Consider the following 22,204-nt stretch of genomic DNA (forward strand, 5'->3'; position numbering starts at 1 on the left):
GGACAAAAATATTACCTTAACTGCAGACAGTGCCCTTCCCAAACTGTCAGCGAAAGGGTTTGCGCTGCATGGCTAAAGCCTACGTGCCCCAAGGACAAAATACACATGAAAACTTGTTGCACTTGACCCCAAACAATATGTTGTAGGTGTTGGGCTATAGGAATTTCCCATCCCTGTGTTTTGCCTTCCCTTGCCTGAGCTTGGCTCAGCAGCAGGAGGGCAGAAACAAGTTGCTGGCTTGCTGTTTGAGATGGTCATAATATAATGTCGGGGTGCCCCTCTATATGTTATAGGGCTGTCTCACTTACAACCTGGGAGAAAGGACTCCGTAGGCTGTAGGGATGTCCTGCTCATGCAGAGACACCCTCACACTTAGAACCGAGCACCACGCCTTCAGGATTGTAAGGTCTCTTTTAGGGATGACTTATAGTTTTTTTTTAATTGTGTTTATTGGCATTTGTAAAAAGGTCATATACATCGTAAAACAGGAATGCTATGACAATGTAACACAAGGATTGACATTTGAATGAACAAAACGAAATACAAAGAAAAACGAGGCAGCATTTTAAAAATGCAATAATAGATTTACAATGTATATTTGATCTAAATGTGAAACAACATGAAACATGAAACAATTATCTGAGAGCTGGAAAAAATAAAAGGAAAAAATCAATGGCAGGGTGTCGTGTCGTGTCAACAGAAGTTAGCATCAAGAAAGTTGGGAGGACACATATGAAAGACAGTTCTGTCGTGTTCTAATATAGGACCCCGATCAATATTGTGACCTTATGACCCTATACGGCTATAATCCATTCATACCCCTATAATGGCATAAACGATCAGAGCCATATTTCAACCATATTTCAGAAACTCGCCTTTGCAGCTCATTACAGTACATGACACAGCAGAAGCCACTATCTTAGATTCCTAGATTACACTCCGAGTTCTTCAACAAGATAAAACCCCCAGCAACCTGGGAAAACCCCGCTTGCTATGTTTTGGTTAGTAATAGAACTCTAATGAGCACTGTAAGAACGACCGGTTCTTGTGACATCTTTATTGACGTCTTATGTCCAAAAACGTACGTCAAACAAGGCACCTTTCAGGTATAAATATTACTAACGTTGCCTTAAGCAAGAGCGATGGTGTGGTGAATACAGGAGCAGAACAGCTGTCCCTTGCAGAGCCCAGCAGATGCATGCAGCCCACGGACGCTACCCCTCCTCCTCCTTGACGCGCTGAGAAAGACGCTGTCTTTTCTCCTGCCGAGAAAATCCAGCTCCGGCGTTTCCAGCCTACCCTTGCGGGTGACTGGAATATCGAGTCCTGAAAGGAGATACAAGAACTCCAACATTCTATTCCAGAGGTATGGTGTTGACTAAACCCTTGGAGAGAATTCTTGAAGCAAACTCTTGGCAAAACCAAATTAACTTAAACTGCTACTTACTTACTCCCTCCCACGTATTAGGCTTAGGTCAGGTACACTGGGGTAGGCGTAGTTAGAAGCACCAGTTGAGTACGTTAGCTAAATGTATATATGAAAGTACATATTTTATTCATTTTAATCATTGTATGGCTAAGAAACCATATCAATGCTTTTACAGTATTATTTCGCAATCCTCCTTTTACTGTATGCACTCTATATAATAACAAGTCTTGCAATTGTGGCAATTCATTTCTCTTGCACGAGAAGAAAGACTGTTCAATAAATAATACCTTTTTATTGAAAACGCCCGTCTCTCTATTTCTCTGCATCCTGGTGAAAGTAATCTGCACAACTGACTGAGTGAAATAGCTGTCTATTGTTTCACACGACTCTAGAGATTGACTCTTATTCTAAGGAGCAAAGTTATCATGTTTATGCGGTTGTTGGAAAACTGAATCCCTTCTTGTCTGAGCCAGGGGAGCTGATCACTTCCTATTCAGTCAAGAAAGTTTCCAGTGACCTCTTAGCTAGTTGGTAACAAACCCAATTAAGTTTAGCATAGTCAGTAGAGACCTGGAAGACCGCACTTCTACGTCTACACTGCTGTTTATGTTATTCCAATGCGCAGGGCCTATAGGGAAAATAGGAACTACACTACATGGCGCCCAACGTTTGGTAAGGCGATAAAACTAACGCAAGACATTAGAGTAACTCAGTCGTGCTTTTTCACACAGACCCTTTCTCCCGTAAATACTCCAATAGACGTCTGGAGTGGGTGAAAGGATAAAATCTGCCCGAACTTAGTAGGAAGAGATTCCTATGTAAAGCTCTGGTTTATTCAACGTTGAAGGATACAGTGTTCCAAAATATTGTGCACCTAATCTTTGTCTCCTTGGAGACCTGCTCTGCAAAAAACTTCCATTTATACAATGTCGTTACTAGACAACGGGACGGCTGAAGCCGCAGTAGATGCAAATCAGCGGGACACCGGTGTTAATGAACCGGGTGCGATAATCATCCCGGTCAACATAAGAAAAACTATAACGTTAAAACTTATAGACAATGGACTGACCACTCAAGGTGGCACAGTCGTCTTCGTGATAGAGGCGCACGAATATCGGCAGACAGAGGTATTCTATTCATGAATAAAATTTCCAGCGGCAAATGCTGCAATACACGAGTTCCACTATTACAAAATAGAGGAACCTCCGGAAGAGTACATTCCTTTCGAGGAGATTGAAATCCCATTAAAATACCAAGAGCATCTGCTCTGGTTTAAAGGCGCCCTAAAACACAATGATCATATTACCAGGCTCGGTCCACTAGGTAGACCAGGAGCAACGTGGCCGGTTCTAGCCAGCTACACACCACATCCGGACATTGAAAAAATGTCAAAAGAAGAAATTTAAGCACAGCTAAAAACATTAATTAAAATACATAGACAGTTAGTCCAATATGTAATGCGGACTGCAACAGTCCAAACAGCTGTTAATGTTCCACAGGTGACCCCTCATCAGGGGAACACAAATAAAATTACACCACAGAACATACAGTCATGTCTTGGTAAAACACCCATAAAACGGGAACAAATTCCATTCTGGTTAGCGCAGAAAATTACTCAAATAGAGGCAGTATTTCCGAATACTACCCCTATTGAGAAACACAGAATTCTGAAAATCTGCCTTCCAGAAAGGGGTCGCACCACACGTGGAGGACTGTGACACTTGGGGTACAGTCTTTGCTTCCATTTACACGAAAACACACGGTGTTCCGTCAATGGCGGTAATACCAGATGTGCTAAAACAGAATCAGAATGAATACGGTCCAGAACCAGCTTTAACTCTTGGTATGAAATTACTGAAAGACTTCAAGCAGGTCTCGGCTATATTACTAGCCAATATAAAAGGAGAAGCAGCATCTGTGGCGATCCTCCAGAAATTGAAGGAAACAGATATAACAGATCAACCAATTGAGTTTGCCAGAATTATAGAAAAATGTTATGAAGAATTAGGTAGAGACAGCTTGGGTGGGAAACCAGTAAAACCCCAACTACTCGAAAATCCTGAAAAATATTTATTAAAAATAATTCAAACACTCAAAAAAAGAGCTGGGATGGAAATAAACAATCCACTCCCAAGGAAAAAGTTTACCAGTCCAGAGGAAGGTCTCCTCGACGGAGGGAAAGAACTCTGACTCGAGAACACCAGTCTCCACAGAGGGAGCCCTCTGAGAAAAGATATAACCTTAGAAATAGGGATAACTTGAAGAAGCCTGATAGATATCAAAGTATTGATACACGTCCCTCTCGATCTTTTTCGCAGAAAATGGAAAGAAGAGGGCGGTCAGACCCAGGAGAGCACACCAAGTCCAAAGACAAGGAACCTGCTCAAAGTAAAAAATCACAATTTCCAAGGAAGAAGGTAGCCAGTATTAGAGTAATCGAACATGCCAAGAATACTGAGGACACAGTTGAAAAACGGGGAGTGGGCACAGACAATGCTAGACAGTGCAGCAGAAATCACCATAGCTCGCAAGATCCTGATGAGTCATCTGGAGACAGTGGACACAAATGAATTCATTCAAGTGGAAACTGCCGACACCAGAGTTGGCGAACCTCATAAGATATACGAAATAACACTGCGTATAGAGGGTGATAAGACTAGGAAAATAAGGGGTCTATTTTGGGATAACCTCTCAAAAGGCTATGACATCATGTTAGCTGAAAAAGATTGGCCCCCAGAGTTTGTCAGGGAGTGCCCTCGTGGCGAAGAAATGATTATACCTGCCTTCTCGAATCACATTCCGATTCACACTAAATATATATATGCAAGGAAATGGGCAGTAGCCCAGGCACCAGCACTATATAAAAATCATGTAGGATGGGATGAGGACTCTACTCACAAAATCCAGTTAAAAAGTCAACCGACTGCGCAAAGGCAGTATCCAATTAATCAAGAAGCTAAAAAACAAGTCAGGGAGATTTTAGATCAACTTGAATACCAGGGGGTGATTGAAACATGCACCTCTCAAATGAACAATCCTTTGTTTCCTGTCTCCAAACCGGACGATTCATATCGTCTAGTCTTGGACTACAGACACCTAAACTCATGTTGCAAAACATTTGCAGTACAAAATTCGCATAGTGCTGCACTAATGAATTACATAGTTTGCAAAAAATATAAAACGACATTAGACATATCTAATGGTTTCTTTTGTCAAAATATTGCACCTGAAAGCAGATACTTGACCGCTTTCTCAGTAATGGGGTCACAGAAAAATTTCTGTAGGCTCCCACAGGGATTCAAGAACAGCCCAGGACTATTCTTAGCCAGAGTAACAGAGTTACTACAAATATATGATGATGAGGCATTATCTTATGTCGATGACATCTATCTAACAGACGACGACTTGGAGACTCACTTGAAAAGAGTGAACACCATAATACTTGGGTTCGCTGCAGAGGGTTACAAATTCAACTTTAAAAAGTCAAGAATTGCCCATCTGACAGTCTTATTTGTAGGATACGAATTATCAAGTGAAGGAAAAAGCCTAGCGGACAACTTCTTAGAGAAGTGCGCTGTACTCCAAGCACCTAAAACGCTGAAGAACTTACAATCGATTCTAGGCTTCCTGAATTTCGGAAGAACATACATATTAAACTACGCAGAGAGGGTTAAACCTCTCTACGAACTAATTAAACCAGATTTTAAACCAATCAACTGGACTCAAAAACACACAGAAATTTTGAGATCACTGCAAACAGACATGTTAGCAAAAACAAAATTAGATACACGAGACAAGGCAATCGACCTTGTAATCCGAGTCATCCCAGAAAGATGCGGATTCACGTACCTGACCTCTAATGAGGGAGAAACGGTACCAATAGCTTACAAATCACATTTGTACACACAAGCAGAAAAAACATTCAGTCTCACAGAAAATACTGTAAAAGCAGTGCAAACTGCAATAGCGAATGAACGAGAACTAGCACACGGCAAAAGGATCATTGTCCTCACGGCAGAATCCGCCTTCGAGGCGCTATTCAGCCCAGTAAACCTGCCTAGAGTGTCACTGGATCCGAAATGGATACAGTATGTAAATTCTCTTGGCGGGGAAGATGTGAAATACTATTTCGCCACGCACATGAAAAAACTGAATGATTTAACTTATGAACAAGAATATCCTCTGCCAATCGAAATTCTTCCTCTCCAACATTACTCCTGTATAATCTACACAGACAGATTTGTACAGCACTACAATGTAGAAAATAAATCCTACGATGCAGGCTGCGCGATTGTTAAAGGTGGCTGGCTGTGCGGTAAATTCAGACCGAAAATAACAAAAACTGAATCACTGAGAAACTGAGAAACTGTTCGGCTCAGAGAGCTGAAATCAGATCTTTAAAGATGGCGCTTGAAAATGCAGAACGTGAATTCCCGACACTAATCGTGTGCGATTCGCATTTTTGCATCAACTCTTACAATAATATGTTACAGAGCTGGATTCAAAATGATTACAAAGATGACACAGGTGCCACAATCAAGCATAAAATGCTTTGGAAACAGGTAGTTCTTTTACAGAAAGAACTACAAAAGACTCACGTGATACACACTCTGAGTCATCAACGTGATGGCGTTCACGTTGCAGGGAATTCATTGGCTATTGCAGCCACAGCGGAAGCAACTAAACCGGCTTCCGTAGCCACAAAAAAGCGTTCAGAAAAATACATAGACGGGGAAACTATGCTGGCAGTAAAAACGTCCTTAAAAGGCGACTGTGCAGCACTACCCGTGAACTATCCACTCAATTATGCATACGTAATTGATGCAAACTCCGTTCCTTTTGCTCGAATCCCAGGAGTGGGGGATAGGGTAATTCCAAACATGAACCGGAGAAAGTTATTAATAGCAGACACACACATGGGGGAAGGTCCAAGGCACAAACAGATGAAGGTATCTCTGACTGAATTACAATCAGTATACTGGTGGCCGGGGATGAGCGTGCAACATCAAATATATGTAAGGAACTGTCCCGACTGCGACATGGATCGCAGTAATGAACCGGTCCTGCCTGTTGCCCAGTTACCATTTATAGACAGGGTAATGCTGTTTATATGCAAACGAGCGTCCTATTAATTATTAAGACTAAAATTCACTTAGAAAATGTGACCCCAGCGCTCGGCTGACGCCAAAAGTGTTATAAAAGATCTGCGAGTCTTTATCGGCACATACGCAATTGCCATGTTCCATTCTAACCAGGGTCCTGCTTTCAGCTCTCGAGCTTATAAGGAGGCCATGGCCAGTATGGGCGTTGGGTTGCGATACTCTTGTCCATTCCACCCCAAAGGGAGCAGTGTAGTGGAAAGAAAAAACCGAGACATAAAGCAATCTATAACGGCGAAGGTATTAGGTTCGAGTGATGGGTGGGTCAAACATTTAATAAGTGTCCAACTTAGTCTAAACAATTTGCCAAGAAACTCTCTAAAAGGTTTCAGCCCGTACGACCTATTGTTCGGAACTAGAATGCATGTTCATGACCTCGATAGTCAGACATCAGTGGTAAAAGATAAGAATAAAGACTTTGACATCAAAGATCGTTTGGCTGTTTTACAGGACTTGAATGAAACAAGAAAATCCTTAAGCAACATAAAGTTAAAGCAACAGCCAACTACCACTGAAGAGGCACCACCAGCCCCAGCAAGACCTGTCTGGATTCCAAAGATTGGGGATCTAGTCAGAGAGAAAATAGCAGTGAAGAAGGAATTTGGGCCTTCTTACAGAAAAGCAGTACCTGTCTTGGCAATCAATGGAACAAGATCAGTAGTACTACCGCCACTTGCTGGTAAAAAGGAGAACAGAGTTGTATCAATCGACCTGGTAAAACCACAATCCTGTGGCCTATAATCAACAGTAGGCCAAGTGGACTCCCGAGAAACAACAGAATACCGAAATTTGCAACAATCCAAGAGGTTCAAACTGAAAGACTAATCACATTTGATAAACCTGCAGTGCACAGAGAGGGACTATGCAATAATGCCATGGAACTCGTGCCTCTTGAAACACAGATTGAAACAGTTCGTCATGAAACACCAGTCTACAATGATGTGGCATCAGAATGTGCTACCGAAAGACAAATTGAGAAAACAATTCCAACAATTGACAGAACTGCCTCTGGCTACTTCATTAATTTCGATAACTTTTCTGAAGATCAAAGCGACCCTGAAGTGACGCCAGAAACAAAGACTTTTAAATAAAAAGCAATAGAACTCTTTCATCAAATCAAAGAAGTATATCTGGATGCACCATTGATTGAGCATTGGATTGTATCAGGGGTACTTATACTCCTACTATGCCTAATTTTAGTTTTAATTTTAGGAACATTTATTTCAGTTCAATGGACACAGCAAGTCAGAACATCAACTTAGTCCTAAAACCTCATAGATCATCCCACGTGAAAAAAAGAGAACTATCAACAGTAAATGTCACAGCCATTCCAATACCCGGCGGGGTAGTATGGGACAAGACTGACTATGAAGTATATGGCCCGGTCGAAATCCTGAAATATCCTCACCAGTTCAAGGTTTCCTTAAGTGACTTTGTAAAACCAAGCACATTTTCTGATGATTGGGATTTTGAAAGTATTAATAATATGATGTCTGATTTAGTGTTGTCAGCTAGATTTACAGAGCATGATTATTTACAAGGTTCGTCTAATTATGAACAGATGTACTGCTTCTCACATTACGGTGACCATTACTTGCATAAATCTGCACAACCTAGAAATGTTTTTAAATACAACCAATGGGAACATTGTGCTACTCCACCTAAAAGCAGTTCGAAAACATTCTATGAGAAATTCCAGTACTTCTCAGGGTTTAACACAAGTAATGCAGAAACGTTTTATTATAAACTGTTGGATAAAACAGGGTTGAAAACTATGCTGAAAAATACTAAATTGATATATTCAGAAGCATTTTATGAAAAAATGATGACATTTGGTTTTGATTTTTGGAAAAATAACATTGAAACAAAAACCATGTGGGGTACAAAAGATTGGCAGGTACAAGGCCTAGAAGCATTATTTCGAGCCTGCATGATCCCAGAACAAATAATGTTCTTAAATGACACAATTCACCAAACATCCTGTCTTGGTCTAGCTAAGATTAAAGACCTTAACAAACCGTCTATTCCAAAGCCAATACCTGATAATGCAACAACAGAAGTTGAAATAGACGTATCTAAAATTTTACATCTAAACAGAACACATCCTGATTGGAAAAAGTGGTTAATCTGGCCTACTGACACGAATAACTGTCAAGATAGATTCCTGAACACAACACAGGGGTTAACAATGACCAGACCAGACCCTAGATACTCCCAGAGACAACATCCAGGGATAGTAACAACATACAGTGTAGTGAAGTGAAGTGAAGTGAAAAAGTGCTTGTATAGCGCGCTACCACTCCAGGGAGTATCTTGGCGCTAAGATTCCTAAAAGGCAGAAAGGATGTAAGAAAGGTGGAAGGGAACTACACCTGGCTACTCAGTGTATCCTAGGAGCCTCATGCATTCAGAGTTGGGCAGTGAGTAAATCCAAGTCTTTAGAAGCTTTCTAAATTTAGGTTCGGTAGTGATTTGACGCAGACAGGGAGGTGCCTTGTTCCAGGCTTTCGCTCCAATGACGGCAATGGATTTACCTCCTCTTGTTATCATTTTGTACCTGGGAAGATGCATCAGGTTCGCATTAGAGGACCTAAGGGCTCGTAATGGTTGGTATTGTCTAAAGTATTTGTGCAGATAGAGTGGGCCATGGTGGTAAAAGGCTCTGTAAGTGATGGTTAGAACTTTGAACAGTATGCGCTTATGTATTGGAAGCCAATGTAGTGTGTTCCAAGCTGCAGAGGCTGAGGATTTCCTAGGTAATCTGAGGACCAGTCTGGCAGCTGCATGTTGGACCATTTGAAGCTTATGCAGGGCAGATTTATTGAGTCCTGAATATAGGCTGTTGCAATAGTCCAACCTGGATGTTATGAGGGCTACAGCTACCGTACGTCTGGCACTCAGAGGGAGAAAGTCAAAGAATTCTCTCAGGCTTCTAATGATACCGAAGCATGTACCTGCTACTTCCCTAGGGAATCTGTGCCTTGAATGGCTAGAATCATCCACACTGGCAGAAATTAAGCAACACTTATCTTTACTTAAAGATGGTGCTGATTTGCGCAATTTCATTCTGGGACCTCGCAAACAACGTCAAAAACGTTTCATAGCGACCAGTATATATGCGGCTTACAACGAGGCTTGGAAAGTAACACAAATTGAAACAGCTGAAAAAATACGAGAAATTGATCGTATTATTTTGGAAAAATCTCTTTCTGTTGTGGACAATGGGTTAATGACTCTGTCTTCCAGAATATATTCACTGGACAGTATTGTATCATCTGCCATCGATATAATAGACAAAGACTTGCGAATGTTACAGCATGGCCAGTCGCAATTGCGTTCTATTGTACAGCTAGGCTGGACGCTGCAAAATCTTCGTTCAGGCTATGTGCCATGGCGTTTAATCAACACAACGTCATTGTTTTCCATCTTTAACCTTACTGATAAACAAATCAGCTTGGCACAGAAAGGAGCAGACTATACAATCCTGAGCATCGAAAAACTTGAGAGATTACCATTGACAATGTCTGAAAGTCCTGTCATTGAATGGATAATACATGGGATTATCACAATTCCGATAACAACTTTCCGATTTAAAAATTGCCTTGAGTATATACCGACTGGCCAGTATGAACGATTGGGTAAAGGGTACATTAAGTCAGCATGGAAATTACCATATACACACAAATGCTATAGTGACAGCAACAAAAATGTATTTCTTAGTGGTGAAAATTGCAAACATTCACTAAGCGGTATACTTTTGTGCCAGGGTGTTAATTTACATGGGGCCTGTGAAGGAACTTCAAACAACCTTTCATGCCACCAACATGTCACACCTGCAACGCAGATAGAGCCTTTCTTTAAGCAGCTCCCTAACGGGAGTTACATTCTAATAACGGATCACAGCTGTTGTGGTCTTTTGCCAGGGAAAGCATATCTCGTAAGCGTAACTTCCATGGTCAAATGCTGTATGCAAGCATTGTTTCCAAACGGCCCTGGAGACTCCGAGACTCCCATTTGGCCCCGTTTGAATGTCTCTTCTATACGAATTGATACTTTAAGCAGAATGAAGTCTGTGCTTTTACAGACAACAGTGCCCATCACGTCATCAAAAGAGACGTATGATCTCCAAGTTGCAAGGACAGCTTCGGAGATACATGACCTTTTATCAACAAATTGCCCCTTGCATTTCACAGAAATGCTTAGCCAAATTCTAAATATGTCAAGTGCCATAGGCATCCCAGGAGTATTTAAGACCATTTTTTCGGGACTGTTAACACCATTCAAAGCAATCCTAGGAATTATTCCTAATTTTGTCCATTCAGTCTTTGGCGGCATACCCCTGATTTTGGTACTTGTAGCAGGGATTTTATTTTTGACCCTCCTGCTCCGATATGGCAAGCCAAAACACAGACATGACTCCGGCAAGGATGGAAGAAACGATCCTAGCAGTACGCTACCGGGACCACATAACTAGAGTCCTTGGATTGGCAAGGCTGAGAGATCTGAACATGACCTGGTTTCTTTCATTCAGACCTATATGGCAGACCTGCATCTTACCTGTGCTTCGATGTATGCTATGCGGAGAAGAATGCATGTTGGACACCTGTCTTGCACTTCCATCAGCAGTACCAATGGATATCGATACTTTGCTAAGTCCTGTAACGGCTCACGCATTGTGTTGTCCCCAGCGGCTACCAATCCTGATGACGGCATTTGTTGAGACTCCTGTGCTACGACTAGGTGGTGACAGTGGAGCAAGAAATAAAAGCAACATCACCCAGGTACGACCTTCTGTGAGCATTGCTGATCCAGACATCGATGATAGCAATCATTCTCACACCTGCCAAGTTACAGCATTATCGAACTTGGTCGAACTGTCACCTGATTTTGTAGACCAATTCTTTGAGAGCCTGTCTGATATGATGTTCTCCCCTGAACAGAAACAATAAGTTTTGATATACATTCCGACACAGAGCGTTCCCATGAACTCTGAATTCGGCCTTCAGTTTTGAGCAACAAAAACTGCTGAAAAAACGTTGGAACTCTATTCCCCGTTCACCATGAAAAAAATTTGGGGAAATTGAACACTTTTTCAAAATATTTACCTTTTTTCTGGCACGAAAATCTTTGCTTGAAGTAGAACTATTCATGAAGAACAGAACTTCTATTTTTAGATAGAGCTAGAGACATAATAACTTTACCTCAGCCTCTAGCACATGTTACAGCAAATGCATTTCTATGTGATGAAATAATCTCGCCCTTCTTTTCTGTATACAGAGATATTTCATGTGTAATTTTTCGCAAAATCGTTCAACTGATTACATATGCTATAATTTTTGAATGATTTCTATGCTTAAAGACGCTTAAAGACGTACAGTACCTATACTATCATGTATTTCAAATACGCCATTTCAAATGCAAATATGTATTTTGGGGTGGGTAATGTTACACGCGCGTCTTATTGCTTTAGTTTTAGTAATTTGATGGACATAAATTCGTGGAGTGGGTATCGTGTTCTAATCTAGGACCCCGATCAATATTGTGACCTTATGCCCCTATATGGCTATAATCCATTCATACCTCTATAATGGCATAAACGATCAGAGCCATATTTCAACCATATTTCAGAAACTCGCCTCTGCAGCTCATTACAGTAAATGACACAGCAGAAGCCACTATCTTAGATTCCTAGATTACACTCCGAGTTCTTCAACAAGATAAAACCCCCAGCAACCTGGGAAAACCCCGCTTGCTATGTTTTGATTAGTAATAGAACTCTAATGAGCACTGTAAGAACGACCGGTTCTTGTGACATCTTTATTGACGTCTTATGTCCAAAAACTTACGTCAAACAAGGCACCTTTCAGGTATAAATATTACCAATGTTGCCTTAAGCAAGAGCGATGGTGTGGTGAATACAGGAGCAGAACAGCTTCCTTGCAGAGCCCAGCAGATGCAAGCAGCCCACGGACGCTGCCCCTCCTCCTCCTTGACGCGCTGAGAAAGACGCTGTCTTTTCTCCTGCCGAGAAAATTCAGCTCCGGCGTTTCCAGCCTACCCTTGCGGGTGACTGGAATATCGAGTCCTGAAAGGAGATACAAGGCCTCCAACATTCAACTTAACTTAAACTGCTACTTACTTACTCCCTCCCACGTATTAGGCTTAGGTCAGGTACACTGGGGTAGGCGTAGTTAGAAGCATCAGTTGAGTACGTTAGCTAAATGTATAGATGATTGTATATATTTTATTCATTTTAATCATTGTATGGCTAAGAAACCATATCAATGCTTTTACAGTATTATTTCGCAATCCTCCTTTTACTGTACGCACTTTATATAATAACAAGTCTTGCAATTGTGGCAATTCATTTCTCTTGCACGAGAAGAAAGACTGTTCAATAAATAATACCTTTTCATTGAAAACGCCCGTCTCTCTATTTCTCTGCATCCTGGTGAAAGTAATCTGCACAACTGACTGAGTGAAATAAGGAGCAAAGTTGTCATGTTTATGTGGTTGTTGGAAAACTGAATCCCTTCTTGTCTGAGCCAGGGGAGCTGATCACTTCCTATTCAGTCAAGAAAGTTTCCAGTGACCTCTGAGCTAGTTGGTAACAAACCCAATTAAGTTTAGCATAGTCAGTAGAGACCTGGAAGACCGCACTTCTACGTCTACACTGCTGTTTATGTTATTCCAATGCGCAGGGCCTATAGGGAAAATAGGAACTACACTACAGTTCAATCAGTTAGAATATTAGCTCCTGGAGTTTGAGTAGTGTCCGTGCTTTGGGTCATGAAGCCAGAGGCAGGAGCTACCAATAGGTATTGAGTAGTTCTTGGCAAATGTAACATCTTATATCCCAGAGGTGGTAGTAGATGGATGTTGTTTGCCCCAGTGCATTGCCAAGCGCCTTTTGGCCAGGAGTAGCAACATAGCCAGCAATTTACGCAGTCCGGGTGGGATAGCCTTAACACAGCCCAAGAGACACAATTGTGCGGTTGGGGATAATTGAGTAGCAAGGATTTCGTTAACAAGACAGAGTATATCAGACCAATATTTCTCTATACCTGGACAGCTCTAAGCCATGTGCAAAAAGGAGGCACCTGGTACTGCACATCTCCAGCAGTTTGCCTCTGGCCATAAACCCATCCGACTGAGCTGCAGGGGTGTTCTATATATACGATGTAAATATTTAAAATTGTGTAAGGCGGAGTCTGTAGTTAGGGGAGAGCATTTTCAATTGCCCACAGCAAAACTGCCATTGTGCTTCTGTCAAAGGGTCAAGCAGCCCCCATTTCACCCAGCGAAGGCCCGAGTGCTTATTGTTGGGGAGGAGTGTTGCATGCTGTTGTAAAGTTCAGTAACCAGCTTGTTTGGCAATGAGCTAGTCAACATCTACTCCAGGGCTGGGAGAGAAGGAGGGGCGCTGGGAAGGTATTGTGTAGGGTGCAACAAGTTCCTCTGATCGAATGGTACAGCGCAATAGATCAGAAAAAATAGAGTGGCTGCCTGGAGAGGGCGCAGGGGGGTAAGAAACGAATCACCAGGATATAAATCGTCAAATGTCTCCCATCAAAAAGCCTGAGCGCGTGAAATACTGCCCCTGTTATCCAGCTCCGGGATTTGTGGGTTGTGTGCGAGTGGAACAGATGGGGCATAAAGAACCGAGAGGTGAGCACGATTACGCATCTTGTCCCAAGCCCAACTCAAGGTATCAGGTGTGTGTAGTTTGATGGTGCTTGAAGGGCTGATATAGGGCCACCGTCAGTGGCAGTGGATCCACATCTTTGGCTTTCACCGTGACATGTGGCTGGAAGGGAGTCGGAAATAACCAGTAATGGAGAAATTGAGCTTGTGCGCAGAAGGCATAAAGCGTCAAATAGGGAGCACCAAGGCCGCCCTGCGTTAGAGGCTGAGTGACTACCTCCCAAGCAATGCTGGGTTGTTTTCGGGGCCAGACAAAGGAGATCATAGAGCATCTGAGAGATTTCAAGAACGACTGTGTGGGTTGGGGAGCACAATCATTTTGGGTATAGCAATACGGCCGGCCAGGGAGATGGGGAGCCTAGACCAGACTGCTATTCGCTCGTCCAACCAGGACATCAGGCGACCAAAATTCAACTCCCAAAGCACCTGAGCATTAGTGCTAAGCCGGTCTCCCAGGTAGCGGACTGGGCCATCGTACCATTGGATAGGGTAGTCAAGCTCAAATGTAGGAAAGTTAGGGGTTAAGGGAAGTAAAGTGGACTGATACCAATTAATATTCACCCCGGAGAGTCCCCCAAACCTGGTCAGCTCGCGTAAGACCGGGTTAAGGTTTTCAAGCGGATCTCGAATATATAAAAGGATGTCATCAGCGTATTAGGAAATAATAATGTCTCTCATGGGGAAATCAAGGCCTTGCATTTTGTGGTGCTTTCTCATTATGGCTGCCAAGGGTTCCATGGCAATGAAAAATAGCAAGTGTGACAAAGGGCACCCCTGTCTAGTGCCACGTGTGATTGTAAAGTGGGCTGATACCAATCCATTAGCACGAAGTCTAGCCACAGGTTGTGTATATAATAGTTTGGTTTGTTGAATGTATAGGGGGCTGAAGCCAAGGCGAGACAGAATAGTAAAAAGGTAAGGCCATTCAAGCGATTTGAAAGCCTTAGTGGCATCAAGGAAGGCAGCCAATGCAGCGGTATGCGGATTGAGCTGATGTAGGAGAGAGAAACAGGTCCGTAAGTTATGGGAAGTGGAGCACCCCGGTATAAACCCAGATTGGTCTGGTCGAGCTATCAGGGACAGTAAAGATTGGAGTCGGTTTGCAAGGAGCTTGGCATAGATATTATGATCTATATTGATGAGGGAGAGAGGGCAGTACGAGTGGCATTTGTTAGGGGATTTGCCGGGCTTGAGAAGGAGGGAGATGACCGCCTCTCTTATTGTCGGAGGGAGTGTGCCTCTCTCAAGGGAGTTAAAATACATTTCCACCAAAAGAGGTGCAAGAATGGAAGTATAGGTTTTATAAAAAGTGGTCGTTAGGCCGTCAAAGCCCGAAGCTTTGTCTAGGGGGAAGCTGTTAAAGACCTGTAAATGCCCACCTCAGAAAAAGTATAATTTAAATATTCCCTATGAGCGTTGCCAAGCCAAAGAAGCTCAAGAGAGTCTAAGTATCTCATCAAATCAGAGTCAATTTGAGGAGTGGAGGAAGAATAAAGAGAGAAATGAAAGTCGGTGAGATGGTCATGGATCTCTCTGGGGCCTCTGATTGGTGTACCATTGGCGTCCAGAAGCTCCCTGATATAGGGGGGCAACAAGAAGGTTTAAGGAGAGTGCCAAGTGTTCTCCCCGGGCGATCACCCTCTCCGTAGCGCCTGGCAGTGGCATGTTTCCCAAAAAACTTAAGTTCCCGTCTGATTCTTCAGTACATTCTGAGAGTTTCTCATGGATGTTAGCTAGAACAGAGGGATGCAGGTGTAGGAAATATTGGACTTTTAGTTTTTAAGTGCAGTGACCTTAGATATAGGTAAACCTATATCTTTCATAAGTGGTGCTAGCATCAGTCTATAACGGCTGCAATGGCAGGCCTTCAGTTACAAATTGAGTGGTCTCCCATGGGTGGCATAATACATGCTTCAGCCCATGGGGGACCCCTGGTGTACTTATGCCCTGGGTACCTTAGTGCCATATAATAGGCATTGATAAGTGTACAGCAGTGTCCAATCTGGGATGTACCTAAATACTTACCAAACCAATTTAAGGGAGAAAGCACAGAGACTGGGGCTTGATTAGCAGGATCCCAGTAAGACTAGTCAGAAACCATCACAGCACCAGGCAAAAAGTGGGAGTAGCCATGCAGAAGGATCCTACCTTCCTACACCCACTATCTGTGTACTAATGTCCAAGCATCAATGTCTGTGCCCCAGTGTCAGCGTGTGTTCTACTGGGAATTCCTTTGTTCATGTTCCAATATCAAGGTCTTCATATCTGTTCCAGATGTACCACATCAGTACACCCACACCAGGGTTTATGCCTCAGTGTCAGTGGACCTGTGTCAGTGAACTGGATTAGTGCTAGGATCTGGCTGTCCATGTGGAGCGTCAGTGTCAGTCCCTCCATGCCTTAGCATCAGCATCCCTGTGTAATCCCCTTTGAGATGGAACTGTCCACTGCATGGCTCTGCGAGTGGCATCCCCTGCCCCGAATTACCCATGTTTTTACACTACATTGACATTTCTGTGGCCCGTGCAAGTGACAATCATTTATGTGCACTGGGAGCCAGGTTTAGTGAATAGTTGTGAAGGCCCGGATTGGGGCTCCATGGTCTGGATGGACAGTCCAAGAGTACCTTTATTAGACACAAGTCTGCTGTCCTCGTGACGGCTGGCATAAGCTCGGAAGTGGCAGCAGCGTATTTATGAAGCAGAGATGCTGGACAGGCCTTTTTCGGTGTTCTCTGTCCTAGTTAGTGAGTGGCCTACCAGTCTCATCCCTAAATTACTCCCCAGACTGAGGTGAAGAGTCCTTTAGCTACATTTGGTTTTGTGTAACTCGTCCATTTATGACAACAGGTGAATGTAAATGTTAGCGAGTAAAGTATGAAAACTCTCTGAGTATCTTTGAGCAGAATCCACATTGGATTACCACTCACTTAGCAGACGTACTGTTAATATGGATTTCGACACATGCATCAATGAGAAGGAAGGATCATCTTTATTAACAATATCGCCCGTTGTGAACTCTAAATAAACCCCAGCTCGCAAATATGTAGTTAAGCAGGTCCTATGACCTGGGCCCTGGGATTGCTAATTGATAGGTCACAGGCACACTAAAGTCCATCTCTCCATCGTATGCCGTTGGGAAGATATGCTGAAACATGTTACACAGCATTCCACATTTTGTCCAATAGGCAAGATGGCCTTGCAACAGTGAAAAACTAAATTGGCAGTATTTCACTGTCAGGACATGGTACACACCTCAGTACATGTCCTAGCTTTCACATACACTGCACCCTGCCCAGGGAAGTACCTTGGGCCTACTATAGGGGAGTCTGATGTGCATAAAAAAAGGGAAGGGTAAGGTCTGGCAATTGGGTGCAGTTGTCAGGACAACAAGGCAGTTAAACTGCGAGCAGGCAGTGCAGTGGCAGGCCTGAGATCTCTTTTTAAGGCTACTTATGTGGGTGGCACAAGTAGTGCTGCAGGCACACTAGTAGCATTTGCATTACCAGCCCTGGCACACGTAGTGCACTTTACTAGTAAGACAAACATACCAATTATGGACAACCAGTTACCATAACCCTTTATACAGGGAGCACTTACACCTTGACACTGATCAGCAGTGGCAAAGTGCCCTAAGCATCTAAGTCGGCAACACCATGTCAGAAAAAGGTCTAGGAGGAAGGCAAAAACTTTAAGGAACTTTAGCCAAAAAGGGCCAAGTCCAACAAGAGGGATACCAACAGTATTTAAATTGAGAGAGTCCTCAGACCCAGTGCATGTACCTGTTCTCCCAGATGTAATATTTAATTAAACAAATTGTTCCTGTTATTCCAAACGCCTCTTGTCTTCTTTTTCTTAAGGGATTTCAAATTCGAGCAACAGTACCTCCAACCCAGTTGCTCACCAGAGTCTCAATAATGGGTACCTTGCTTATGTTTTTTGGAAGAGTAAAGGCTGCATTTCCTTTACTGCTTTCACTTCCAAATGATCAATTGTGAACTCGCTTTGTGCTCTAATTTCAAAGTTCTAGCTTGATGTCTCTCACACTGGGGGATGTTCACTGCTAGACATTTCCATCCTTAATCAATCAATCAATCACTGACATTTATAGAGCGCACTACATACCCGTAGGGTCTCAAGGCGCTGGGGGTGGGAGGGTGCCGCTACTGCTCGAACAGCCAGGTCTTCAGCTTCTTCCTGAAGGAGAGGTGGTCTTGGGTCAGGCGCAGGTCGGGAGGGAGGGAGTTCCAGGTCTTGGCGGCCAGGTAGGAGAAGGACCTTCCTCCTGTAGTCGCTCTTCGGATGCGGGGGACGGCGGCGAGGGCGTGGTTGGCAGATCGGAGGTGGCGTTTGGGAGCGTAGAAGTTGATTCGGCTGTTGAGGTAGCTTGGGCCTTGGTCGTGTAGGGCTTTGTGTGCGTGGGTGAGGAGGCGGAAGGTGATTCTTTTGTTGACGGGGAGCCAGTGAAGGTCTCTCAGATGTCCGGAGATGTGGCTGGTTCGTGGGATGTTGAGGATGAGTCTGGCTGAGGCGTTCTGGATCCGCTGGAGTCTCTTCTGGAGCTTGGCGGTGGTACCGGCGTAGAGGGCGTTGCCGTAGTTCAGTCGGCTAGTGACGAGGGCCTGGGTGACGGTCTTCCTGGTCTCGGTGGGGATCCACCAGAAGATCTTCCGTAGCATGCGTAGGATGTTGAAGCACGCCGAGGAGACGTTGTTGACTTGCCTGGTCATGGAGAGGGAGGAGTCCAGGATGAAGCCCAGGTTGCGTGCATGGTCTGTCGGTTTGGGTGCGGAGCCCAGGGCGGGAGGCCACCAGGAGTCGTCCCAGGCGGAGGGTGAAGAGCCCAGGATGAGGACCTCCGTCTTATCCGAGTTCAGTTTCAGGCGGCTGGTCGTCATCCACTCGGCTACCTCTTTCATCCCTTCGTGCAGGTTGGCTCTGGCGGCGGCGGGTCGTTGGTCAGGGAGAGGATCAGCTGGATGTCGTCGGCGTAGGAGATTATGCTGAGGTTGTGTTGGCGTGCGATGGCCGCGAGGGGGCTCATGTAGACGTTGAAGAGGGTGGGGCTCAGTGAGGATCCTTGGGGGATGCCGCAGATGACTTCGGTGGCCTCTGACTTGTACGGTGGTAGGCGGACTCTCTGTGTTCTTCCGTCGAGGAAGGAGATGATCCATTCCAGCGCCTTGTCCTGGATTCCGACGTTGCTGAGGCGCTGTACTAGGGTGCGGTGGCAGACAGTGTTGAATGCCGCGGAGAGGTCTAGGAGGATGAGGGCCACTGTTTCTCCGTTGTCCATCAGGGCTCGGATGTCATCGGTGGCGGTGATGAGGGCGGTCTCGGTGCTGTGATTGGCTCAGAAGCCGGACTGTGAGGGGTCGAGGGATCCATTCGTCTCGAGGAAGGCGGCCATCTGCTTGTTGACGGTCTTCTCGATGACTTTGGCTGGAAACGGGAGGAGCGAGATTGGGCGGTAATTCTTGAGTTCGGTGGGGTCCGTTGTGGGTTTCTTGAGTAGAGCGCTGAGTTCGGCGTGCTTCCAGCTCTCAGGGAAGGTGGCGGTGTCGAAGGATGTGTTGATGATGTCTCGCAGGTGGGGTGCGATGACAGCGTCGGCCTTGTTGAAGACGTGGTGAGGGCAGGGGTCGGTCGGTGAACCGGAGTGGATGGAGTTCATCGTGCGGATGGTGTCTTTGGTGCTGATCGGGGTCCAGGCGTGGAGGGTGGTGGTGGGGGGTGGTTGTTTGGTCTTGGTGTGCGTTCGTTGGTTGTTGAAGCTGTTGTGTATGTCCGCGATCTTGTTGTGGAAGTATGAAGCGAGGGAGTTGCAGAGGTCTTGCGATGGGGTGATGTCGTTGTTTCCTGCGCTGGGGTTGGATAGCTCTTTCACGATGTTGAAGAGTTCCTTGCAGTTGTGTGCGTTGTTGTCCAGCCGGTCCTTGAATGCAGTTTTCTTGGCGGCGCGGATCAGCTGGTGGTGCTTCCGGGTGGCCAGCTTGAAGGTGGTCCTGTTGTCCGGTGTGGGTTCCCTTCTCCAGACTTTCTCGAGGGCTCGGCAGTTCTTCTTGGAGCTCTTGAGTTCTTCGGTGAACCACAGGGCTTTCTTGCTGCCGGGTCTGCTGGGCGGGGTCCTCAGCGGGGCGAGCTCGTCCGCGCAGATGCTGATCCACTTCGTGAGGTTGTCGGCGGCCTGGCTGGGGTTCGCTGAGCTGGCAGGAGGGTGCTGGCTCAGGGAGGTGGCGAGCTGGTTTGCTGTGATCTTGTTCCAGCTTCTGCAGGCGGCCTGTTGCTGGTGGTGGTGGGTCGTCGTTCTCTTGAAGGTGAAGTGGACGCAGCTGTGGTCCGTCCATTGAAGCTCTGTGGCGTGGCTGAAGTCGATGTCTGTGCTGGAAGAGAAGACTGCGTCGAGTGTGTGTCCGGCGAGGTGGGTGGGGGTGGACACCAGCTGCTTGAGTCCAAGATTGGCGAGGTTGTCGAGCAGGGTGCTGGTGTTGCGGTCGTTGTTGTTCTCCAGGTGGAAGTTGAGGTCCCCCAGGAGGATGTAGTCAGCGGAGGGGAGGGCATGCGGGCTGACGAAGTCGGCGATGTCCTCGCTGAATTGTGTGCGTGGTCCTGGGGGTCGGTAGATCAGGGTGCCTCTGAGGGTGGTGTTCGGGTCGGTGTGGATCTGGAAATGCAGGTGTTCCGCAGTGGTCAGAGAGTTGTCGGTGCTGGTCGTGAGACGGATGGTGTTCCTGTGGATGATGGCGATGCCTCCTCCCATCTGGTTGGCGTTGCGGTCCCTCCGGACGATCTTGTAGCCCTCTGGGATAGCGATGGCGATGTCGGGAGCTGAAGAGGCGTTCATCCAGGTCTCTGTGAGGAAGGCGACGTCAGGGGCTGTGGCGTCTAGGAGGTTCCAGAGTTCGATGGCGTGTCTGTGGATGGAGCGGGTGTTGAGCAGGATGCACTTGAGGTGGGTGCTGCTGGAGTTCGACTTGGCGGGTGCTGGTGCGAGGCAGGTCCGGATGCAGGTGAATTTGCAGGCGTGTCAGCTGAAGGGTCCGTGGGTGCGTCGTGGTGCGGCTTGGTGGCATTCTGGGAGTCGGCCGGTGTTGAGTGCGATGAGGGTGGCGGCGGAGTACGTCAGGCGGGTCGGTCCGGGTCTTCGGGGGCCAGGGGTCCTGGCGCTGGTCGCGATCCGGTCGCGGACGGGCGCAGACGGGCTTACCTTTGGCGCGCCTTCGGCGCACAATCGGCGCACCCGCTGCGCGTTCGCACGGTCTCCATATAAGGCGAAGTGCGCGGGTAGGCGGAGCAGCTGGGAGGCGGGAGCGGGGAGGGTACAGAAGAGAAAAAGGGGCGGGGTAATCGGCGGTGGCGGGAAGCGGGGAGGGAGAGCGGAGGGCGGCGAGGTAGGCGGGCAAACAGGAAGGAAAAACGTAAACACGGGCACATATTACAATTTACAATGATACAAGCACAAATTACAATGATACAAGCACAAATGGATGGCAAAAACAAGACCAAATACTAACAGAAGCAAAGGCAGCCGGCAGCCGAGCACGGACCACGCCGCTCGGAGGAGGGGGCGTGGTCAGCGGCAGCGAGGCAGGCGGCGAGGCAGTTTAGGCAGGGCAAGGGGCACACGCAGCAGCTGGTGGCCGTGCGGCGCGGGGGTGTCCCACAAGTTAAGAGGTAACTATTCCATACTGACACCATCAATTAATGCCTCAGGTCAATCATACCAGTTGGCTGTGCAGTTGAGCTCAAAACCTGAGATTGCCATGCTTTTAAATTTTTTTTAATTAAATACGCAGAGATAATAAACTTCTGTTCAATGCCACAATGCAGGATATACATATTTATTATTATTTATTTATTTATTTGAGAGTTTTATATTACGCTGGCTAGACCCGAGGGTATCAGAGCGCTTT

Source organism: Lissotriton vulgaris, chromosome 11 (assembly GCF_964263255.1).
Source record: "Lissotriton vulgaris chromosome 11, aLisVul1.2, whole genome shotgun sequence".
Lineage (NCBI taxonomy): Eukaryota > Metazoa > Chordata > Amphibia > Caudata > Salamandridae > Lissotriton > Lissotriton vulgaris.